Raw genomic sequence first — 10,954 nt, forward strand, 5'->3', positions numbered from 1 at the left:
GACAGCCACTGATGTAACAGAACCATGCCTCATCACCATTTCAGAATCAAAAGTGGGTAACTGAAAATGACCTAAGTCCTTAGCATTGAATTCCTTGACTTAAATACCAACCATAGGTAGAGTGTTCTTGCAGACTTTTTAAGAACCAGGGAGATTTCAAACAAAGAAAACCTGCAATCACATCAAGTAATTATTGACATAAATAAAGAGGAAAATTCGAGTGGTGCCCAAAGCGTGATCCAGGTACCAGCAGCATCACCATTACCTTGAAACTTGGGAGGAATCAATGTGCCTCAGAATCACCTGCAATCTGTGTTCTAGGCAGGTGATTCTGATGCACACTGCAGAAGGCTTTTTTCAAACCTCTTTGAATTTAAGATGAAACCAGATTTAAAAGCTTACCTCAATTTTCTTGCTGCTTCCTAAATGTTATTTAATATAATTATTTCCATTCAGAGCAGGTTGAAGCCATGTAATAGCATATCATTATAGCCACTAGTTCAAGAATTCAGCAATAAATTAAAATTGTTAAACTTGCCCTAGCTGGTTTGGCTTGGTGGATAGAGCGTCAGCCTGCAGACTAAAGGGTTCCGGGTTCGATTCCAGTTAAGGGCACATGCCTGGGTTGCAGGCTTGATCCTCAGTGGGGGGCATGCAGGAGGCCAATCAATGATTCTCTCTCATCATTGATGTTTTTATCCCTCGCTCCCTTCCTCTCTGAAATAAATTAAAAATATACATATATTTAAAAAATTGTTAAACTTTTTAAAAATATGTTTTTATTTATTTTTAGAGAGAGAGGAAGGGAGAGGGCAAGAGAGAAACACTAATGAGAGAGAAACATTGACTGGCTGCCTCCTGCACACTTCCTACTGGGGATGGAGCCTGCAACCCGGGAATGTGCCCTGATCAGGAATTGAACTGGTGACTTCTTGGTTCATGGGTCAATACTCAATCACTGAATAACATTGGCCAGGATAAATTAGAGACAGTAAGAGATTAACAACAGTTCTATATAATAAAGGTCTAATATGCTAAGTGTCCAACTGTTCATTTGACTGTTCGACCAGTTGCTATGACACACACTGACCACCAGGGGGCAGATGCTCCAACCGGTAGGTTAGCTTGCAGCAGGGGTCTGGCCAATTGGGACTGGGTGAGATGGCTGGACATGCCCTGGAGCCCTCCTGCGGTCCCTCCCCAGCCCCGATCGTGCACCTGTGGGGTTCCTCAGCCTGGCCTGTGCCCTCTCACAATTCAGGACCCATCGGGGGATGTCAGAGAGCTGGTTTCAGCCCAATCCTCACAGGCCAGGCCGAGGGACCCCACCAGTACACGAATCCGTGCACCAGGCCTCTAGTAACTAATAATAAATTAGAACAATTATAACAATAAACTGTACTAAAAGTTATGTGGATGTGGTGTCTCCAAAAATATCTTATAATGTACTCACCTTGTCACTTAAAGGAAGCACTTTAAGGCTTCTCTTTGGCATATCTGAATTGCCAGCATCAGTATTCTTGTGCTTTGGGGCCATAATTTAGTCAAGAAAGGGGGACTTGAACACAAGCACTGTGATATTGCAACAGTCGATCTCATAACCAAGATGGTAACTCAGTGAGTGACTAAGGGGCCGGGAGTGTATGCAGCTTGGAGACTCCGGACAAAGGGATGATTCACGTCCCAGGTCGGATGGTGCGAGATTTCGTGCCGCTACTCAGAAAGGCTATGACATTTAAAACTTACCAATCGTTTATTTCTGGAAGTTCCATTTAATATTTTCGGACTGTGGTTGATGCAGGTGACTGAAAGCAAAACTGCAGTTCAGGTGGGGGCGGCCCTCCTGCGTATTGAACACACCCTCGTGAGCACAGTCTGGTTTTCGGTAGGAAGACTTTGTCTCATCTTCCTTCTGCTCCACCTCCTGAATTTCTAGAGGTTTCCCAATGCTGTGAGCAGTCAAGTAAGTAAATTTAAAAGATAAGTTTAACCTACGTATGAGAAATTGAAAGGAACATCATAGAGCAGACCTCGCTGTAATGCCAAAGGCAGTTCTGTGAGGAAGCATATCAGGCACAGTGTTTTGAGTCACAAGAAATTAATGTCACAACCAAGCAACTATGTAACATAAGTAGGAACTCTCACCTGCCTGGGAGATGAATTGAGACAGACTGAAAAGGCTGTAAGGTATGCAGCCATAGTAATTCTTGGCGAAGAATTTGATGAACAAAATGAAGAAATGAGAGTTGTTTTTTTCTATTCTTCCTATTATGAAAGTCTCAAGGAGTTCCCAGAAAGAGCAAGGAGCTACAGTGTTATTAACACACCTTACATAAGTATATTAGGGAATACAATTTCTTCTTGGTAAAGACCTGGAGATAAAGCTAGGAAAAAGTTCCCACTTGGCATATATATATAAGGACACTTTTTCCCCTATATACTATTTTAACTAAGTTTAGGGAATACAACTCCTTAAAGTGAAGATAATTTACAGTTGAACTGAACTCTGAACTGTTTAGTTTTCTCATTAGATTAATAGAAATACCACTATCTATCTTCCTTTACAACGATGAGAAAAATAACTGATGCCGTGTATGTAATTCAAGTTTGTAGCACAGTACCTGGCATACAGTAAGAGCTCAGGAAGTGTGCGTATCTGTCATCACAATCAAGATCATCATTAAATGAACCATATCACCTTTGCCATCATGCTCTTTGGATTTGGGATATTTTATTTACAAAATTTGACAATGTTGGCATTACATAAATCTTCCAGAACCCACACTCAACATTAGTTCTGAACCTAAATTGCATTTTAATATCCCTTTACTATATGGAGCATGAAACTAAACACAGTTCCTCTTCATTCTTAGTAAAGTTTCAGAAATTTCTCCCCAAAGGTATTAATAATTTTTAAATTCAGAAAAATCAACTCCTGACATAATTCCTAAATCACCAGACTTGTTTTCTATTAATTATCAGCTAAGTTTTAGAGCTGCAAGTGAAATGATTTATACCACACACACATGGCTAAGAGGCATGCCCAAAGCCACTGAAGTCGGCAGAGGGCTGGGCTGGCTCAGGTCTCGTGACCACATGCCAGACTATCTGCATGACCATTGTTGCATCAAGTATAAACACACAAAAGAGCCTCCTACTTGTCATATTAAATAGCTTCTACCAAGGATGTGCAGACTTTCCTTCTAACAAATACTTATACACAAAACATTTAATCCTCTGAGTTCCTAAGAAACCAAGGAAACACTTAAATCACTAACAGGTATTTCAGTTGAAATAATGTTTCATGCAAATGAATTAAAATGTGTTTTCATGCATAAACACTACTAACTCACTAAGTATATCTGAAGCACCTCAATGACGTGCATTGTATGGGGATATTTACTTTAACATTCATTTGTTTTATTGAGACTCCTCGGTACTATATCAACTCATTGACTCAGGTTCCAAAGAGATTGTCTTTTTTTTATCAATCCTCTAGTTTATTCTCCCAAAGAACTTAAAATAAATATTGTGATGTTCGTACAAGGCAATCATTCCCACACTCATCTTCTAGCATCTAAAATACCTGCCCTCCTTTTCCTAAAGTAAATTTACATTTGGAGAAAGAGTTTTGATAACATTTTTTTTTCAAGCTAGAATTTTATCAGCTTATCAATATAAGATAAAAATTCAAACTCCAATTTCACAAATTGACTAGAAAATGCAATATCGTTCTAGGGACGATATGAATACCAATATTATCAGCATTTTGTACCTTCTCCAATTCTTTTTTCTTCATACATAAATGAAAAGAATTCCTTTAGTTTACACTGCCTACATCAGCAATCAGCTTCCCTTTGTAAAGGAATCCATCAACCATATGTTCTGTTACATCTTTGAGTAAATGTTGACTTCAAAAATTTATCCCATCAATAGCAGAAGCTTCAGTATAGATCTTCCTTGTTCTTATTTGTTTATTCTCTCTCTTTTGAAAAAGCTGTTCACCTTGCTTAAGTGAAAAGCATTAGTGAATCTATCTAAGTTTAAGGGAAAAGAATAGCCAGTTATAAAACCCTTATCATAGCTATGCTAATTCTACGGCCTTCTTCAACTTCCAGGTTCAAAACAAAACTTCAGATTTTCTAAATTTCTCTTACTTGTCTTTATTTTTAACAAATGCAAAACCTAGAAAGTAGCTATTTTGGTTCTTTTTTGATGAAGAAAATAGAACCAATGTGAAAAAACAAAATAAAGAAACCAATAAAATCAAGAAAGGACTGGCCCTAGCTGGCTTGGCTCAGTGGATAGAGCATCCGCCTACAGACTGAAGGGTCCCAGTTTCGATTCCAGTCAAGGGTACATGCCTGGGTTGCAGACTCCATCCCTGGGGGGGGGGGGGGGGGGGGGCGTGCAGGAGGCAGCAGGTCAATGATTTCAATCTCTCATCATTGGTTTTTCTATATCTCTCTCCCTCTCACTTCCTCTCTGATATCATTAAAAATATATTTTTAAAAAATCAAGAAAGGACTGAAAAAAAAGCAATAAAGTCTAACATTTCCAAAAAAGATTCACTCTGAAATAATTTACTTAGTTTTATCCTTAGTTAAGTTAAAGTTCAAAATAATATGAGTATTTTTTTAAAAGCAACAATTTCTTTTCCTATTTTTATACTATGCTGTGTTTTATGAAAAAGCAGAGAGAAAAAAAGGCACCAACAAATAATTCCTAAAATTCTTCTTTTAAAATTTCAGTTATAGTTGAAACTTTATAAGGCATGTTCCTTTCCATTCTGGAATCTCCATAGAGATACTACTCCCTACCCTTTAGGCTTTCTTCTAGTTTATATTACTATTTATCAATATACCCCTTTATTTTCCCATTCCTTGATTTTTCTTTTCTTTTCTTAATATATTTTACTTCTTTTTGTAAAAAATTAATTTCTCACCTATCTACACCCACCAAACAATTTTCCCTTCTCTCCATGTAATTAGAACATAATGAATCAACTTTCTATGATTCATTAGTATAACCATAAATCTACATAGCTAAACCATACATAGTTCTATAATTTCCCCCCAAATGTTTCCTTTTCCACCTCTGAATCATCCACACACTCTCTAGAACAAACCTCCAATCTTCTGAGGGGTTGGGAAGAGGTAAACTGCCCCTCTCCATGAGGTGAGGGAAGTGATCTGGGAGTCCAAGTTGTGAAGTCTTTCAAACATCAGTACCACTTTGTGCCCCAACTATCAGAGGGTTCTGCTTCTACAAATTCCTGCGGTTTTTTTTAAGTTCCACAGAGAGAAGTTGGCTCTCTACCCCCACTCTTGGGTTTCAACCTCATTCAAACTGCTAAATCAGGTATCACTCATCTACTTTCCCAATCTTTGTTGACATCTTTTGTCTGTTGTCATTTCCTCCCATTCTCTTTGTTCTTGTGGGTTTGTTCCTTTTTAGTCCTTTAATATCCTTTTAGTGTGGTTTATACAAGGAACATGAATAAATGCATCTGTCTAATACACTATAATTTACTGAAAGTATTTATGCTCATTATATGTAAAGCAAGATTTTCTATGTGTGTTTTTTTAAACATAATCACAACCATTTCTCTTTTGTCTGCTCCAAGTTGTCTAGTTTTCTGCAGGTAAGTTTGATTAACTAATTGAGTGTTGCTTTTTAACTGGGGACAACATTCAGCCCTAGGTAAAATTGTGAAATAGATAAAATTATTTTCAATGTTTTTAGCTTCGCCACACTTTTGTCATTTTCCCCATTTGATAGCACCCTTCTCCAAGATCCATTATCTTCATATCCTCTCCCCACCCCCGCCCCCCAATAAACTAGATATTTGGAGCAGGAGAGAAAACAAATGAATGTATTTATACTCGGGTGTAAATGACTGACATCATTACAAAGTACTTCCCAGGATATTAAATAAAATAAAAACTTCTAAACTGAAATGACGGCAAACTGAAATTTCCAAAGATGTATTTTGGAAGGTCTCTCTGGAAGTAGGAATGTGTTGGGGAAGGAATGGAGTGAAAAATTAGAGAGAAGAGTCAGAGAAAATGAAATAAGAGGCACTAACAGAGAAGATAGTTCAATAGTGACAATGTCCAATTCCAAAAAGGTAATTTAATATTTTTCTTCCTATATAAGCAAATCTGGAGAAGCAAGAATAAAAACATAAGAAAACATAATTCTATATATTGCAAAACTATAATACGAGACTTGGCAATGTGAAGATACAAATATCATAAAAATTCTTTTACATCTTCTGAACAAAATTATTAAATAAAAGTGTCCCAAATTTCACTTAAACCCCTACGTAGTTAATGTTAATATGTGACCTGACTTCTGGTTAATGAAATCAGTAGCTGGAACACTAAGGTTCATATCAAGACAATAAATTTTTATGGATGACTCCAGTGCAAACATAATGAAAAAGATTCCAGTGTTTACCAGAAAGGTTTTGACATGATAAACAAGAAACTCTAGTGACTACTAGAAATTATTATTGAACCTTTCTAGATCCATTATCTCTAAGGCAAGTGGCCAGCACAACAAAGAAAAACAAACAAGAAGAAAAAAGGAAGGAAGGAAGGAAGGAAGGAAGGAAGGAAGGGAGGGAGGGAGGGAGGGAGGGAGGGAGGGAGGGAGGGAGGGAGGAAAGAAGGAAGGAAGGGAGGGAGGGAGGGAGGGAGGGAGGGAGGGAGGGAGGAAGGAAGGAAGGAAGGAAGGAAGGGAGGAAGAGGAGGGAGGGAGGGAGGGAGGGAAGGAGGGAGGGAGAAGAAAGAACCCCCCCGCCACACACACAAACACAGACTTTGTGAATCAACTCAACCATGCATCTTAAAATATGTTTAGATTTACTTAGAATGTAATTTTAATTTGCTCATATAAAATAAAGACACTGACACACATGTGTTGTTACCATGCAAGTGTGTGAAGCAACACCCTTCTGTCATTACAATTCCACAATCTACAGCATAGTGAGAAAATGGTGAGCTTTTCATGAAGCCAACTTGACCCAATTTAAGCAATTGTTCTTTATCCTGAGATTGTGTCCCATCTTGTACGAAACAGGGGTGGTAGTGGACAGTTTTATTTTCCTCCTCCTTCTCCTTTCCCTATTTCTACTTCTTTGAATTGTTCTTACTTCACAAAATTTAAAAGTTGATGAATTTCTACTGGCCACCAACACTTAAAAAATAAAACACCTACTGTTCAAGGTGTATACATGTATATCTAAAGACTTCCAATATCAATGCAAATTAATTCCAAATAGTCCTCTAGTTTTTCTTGCACCAGCTGATCTCAACATAGATCTTTTAAACCTATATCTTTTCCTTATGTTTTTATGTTTCTATGTTGGTCTGTGTATAAATTATGAAAAAAAAGGTAAATTATTTAAAATGCAGTAAGTACCTTAGTGAAAGGTCAACTATCGTAGCTCTAAGGTTCACCTAGGGGCCTGGTGATGGCAGACTACAGGACTCATCTTGAAGATAAAATTACAAAGTAAGCATGCTGTCTTTACTTTGATGTATGTTACAAATTAATGGTAATATTGCATTAATAGGTTTCTAAGATGTTTTACTCATTCTCTCAAGATTAAGAAAATATCAATTGTCCACATTAAAAAGAACACTGATTACAGGAAGTCACTTCAATATGTAAGTCTTCAAAATAATGACGCTCATCTTTGTTTTGTTCATATTGTAAATATATATCACATCACATGGGTATTCCAGAAAGTTCTCCCTGGCTAATTACATCAAGCTGCTATCCATAAGAGATTGCCAAATCCAGTGGCTGTGCCTGAAAAGAACACGCTTTATAATTTTTTACCATAAAGAGCACTTTTACTCTGAAAGTACTAGATGAGGATTCAGAGTAAAGCTTCTGTGCTAGCTCTGTATTTCACTTTGGGACTCTCCTCAAATAACCTCTTCTTTATGCTCTATGTATCCTGGCCTATAATTAAAGAGAATAATATCTCAATATGACACTCCTATGAGGTAGATATGGTCAGGAAAATCCTTTGAAAAAACTCAGGTGCATCTGTGGATTTTTCCCTATACCTAGTGGTGTGCTAATTAATGCCACTTAAAGGTGCATGCATTTGACAATGTCGCTTCTTAACCTCATGTCCCAAATATTTAGTTAATCATGCATTTAATTTAACTAACAATAAGTAATATTTATTGTGAATAAACATCTCAGATGATTAAAATGGAGAGTCTTAACTAAAAACATTCCTGTATTCTTGATTACTTGTTTTTTACTGAATTCATTGGGGTGACATTGGTTAATAAAATTATGTAGGTTTCAGATCGACACTTCTATAATACATCATCTGTATATTATATTGTGTGTTCACCATCCCCAGTCAAGTCTCCTTCCATCATCATTTATACTTTTACCTGCTTCACCTCCTCAACCCCATTTCCCTTTGGAATCACCATACTGTTGTCTGTGTCTATGAGTTTTAGTGGGTTTTTTTCTTAATCCCTTCATCTTTTTAACCCAGCCCCACAACCTCCCTCCCCTCTGACAGCTGTGAGCCTGTTCTCTGTATCTATGAATCAATTTCTGTTTTGTTTGCTAGTTGATTTTGTTCAGTAGATTCCACATATGAGTGAAATCATGTGATACTTGTTTTTCCTGACTAGCTTATTTCACTTAACATAATGCTCTCCAGATCCATCTATGCTGTTGCAAAGTGTAACATTTCCTTTTTTTATGGCTGAGTAGCATTCCATTGTGTAAGAGTACCACAGCTTTTTTATCCACTTATCCACTGATGGACACTTGGGCTGCTTTCAAATCTTGGCTATTGTAAATAACACTGTAATGAACATAGGGGTGTATATACTCTTTCAAATTAGTGTTTCAAGTTTCTTCCGACATATTCCCAGAAATGGAATCACTGGGTTATAAGGCGACTCCATACTGCTTTTGACGTAACCCCATACTGTTTTCCACAGTGGCTGCACCAATCTACATCCCCACCAGCAGTGCACAAGGGTTTCCTCTTCTCCACACCCTCACCAACATTGGTTATTTATTGATTTATTGATGATAGCCATTCTGACAGGTGTGGGGTAACATCTCATTGTGGTTTTAATTTGTATTTATCTGATAATTAGTGACATTGAGCATTTTTTCATATGTCTATTGGCCATTTGTATGTCCAATACAAATGCATCACTGACAAATATGTTCTCCCTTACAGTGGATTGTCTTTTCATTTTATTGATGGTTTCATTGCTGGGTAAAAACTTTTTAGTTTGATACAATCTCATTTGTTTATTTTTTCTTTTGCCCAAAGAGATATACCAAAAAAAATAGTTTAAATTAAACTAGACCACCTTCTTACAATGTACACAAGAATAAACTCAAAATGGATTAAAGTCTTAAATGTTAGGCTTGAAACCATAAAAATCTTAGAAGAAAACATACACAGCAGGAGGAGAGATATATACTAAGTAAACTTTTCCATATTTTTCTTTTATAATTATTATTAATTACTAATTAGTGGTGTGCTAATTAATGCCACTTAAATAGAGCAAGTCTCAAGTGAGACCTTTTAAAACATAGTTATTGATTTATGGTCTCAAGATTATTTAAGAAGCTTTCCTTGCCATTTTGGCAATCTATTCTTGACACAAGAATCTAGGCCAAATCAAAGTTTCTTAAATAATTTCTGGAATAAAAACTATTGAAAATTCTCTATAAATATACTCTGAGTTTATAGCATTAAAATTATATTTAAAACCTAGTCTATAATACAAAGTATGTTATCCCATGCTCCAGTAGAATATATGTCTTTAAGGCAAATTTATAGGTCTCCAGCCTCCAGCCTTCAGTATAGGAAAAATTATATTCCATCTGAAGTATGAAATTCGGTGAGTAACAAACTAATCTAGCAGTGTTCTTAATAAATATACTCCTTTGTCTATCAGTCATCACTAAAAAGCATTTATTAATTACTCACAAAATATAGACTTTTCCCTAAAGAAATTTAAAGTATAGGAAAAGATATTATAGAAGATTATATAAAACTCTTGCTATTTTCATAGAGTGTGAACATTTTTATAGAAATCCCAAATGGAAACCTAGAAAAGTTTTAAAAAATATTTTCTAAGTTCAATAAATGGCTCTTGCATTCCTTTAGGCATTAAATAGCATATTAAAAATATTTGATTTACTAAAGACTCCACCAAATAAAACTATTAAAAACCATAAACAAACACAGTAAAGTTTCAGGATACAAAATCAGTATACAAAAATCAATTGTGTTCCTATATACTAACAATTAAATTTCAGAAAAAGAAATGAAAAAATAATTCATTTTATCCAAAAGAATAACACCTAGGAATAAACTTAACAAAGAATGTGAAGGGCCTTTCCCGTGGTGACGACCGTCCCACGACAATCTGCCTCTCGCTAAGGATCTCCTCCATCCCTCTCCAAAAAAGGAGAAGAGGAAACACAAGAAGAAGCGCCTGGTGCAGAGCCCCAATTCCTACTTCCTGGTTGTGAAATGCCCAGGATGCTATAAAATCACCACCGTCTTTAGCCATGCACAAACGGTAGTGTGTTGGTTGCTCCACTGTTCCTTGTCAGCCAACAGGAAGAAAAGCAAGGCTTACAGAAGGATACGCCTTCAGAAGAAAGCAGCACTAAAAGCACCTCAATTCAAGATGAGTGGGAAACCATCCAATATTTTGGATTAAAAAAATGTGAAAGACCTATGCACTGACAACTGCAAGACATCATTAAAAGAAATTTACGAAGACACAAAGAAATGGAAAAATATTCCATGTTCATGGATTGGAAGAATCAACATAGTTAAAATAGCCATACTACCCAAAGCAATATACAGATTTAATGCAATCCCAATTAAAGTCCCAATGACATTTTTTAAAAAAAGAAATAGAACAAAAAT

General features: G+C 36.4%; 1 pseudogene across 1 annotated transcript; it reads left to right on the top strand.

Annotated features, from left to right (window-relative positions):
• The first annotated feature begins 10,427 nt into the window (after positions 1-10,427).
• On the top strand, positions 10,428-10,692 carry LOC308529776 (small ribosomal subunit protein eS27-like; annotated as a pseudogene). Its single transcript has one exon. The product of its transcript is annotated as a small ribosomal subunit protein eS27-like (transcript).
• Positions 10,693-10,954: the final 262 nt, after the last annotated feature.

Source organism: Myotis nattereri (genome assembly GCF_964212035.1).
Source record: "Myotis nattereri genome assembly, chromosome: 1".
Taxonomy (NCBI): domain Eukaryota; kingdom Metazoa; phylum Chordata; class Mammalia; order Chiroptera; family Vespertilionidae; genus Myotis; species Myotis nattereri.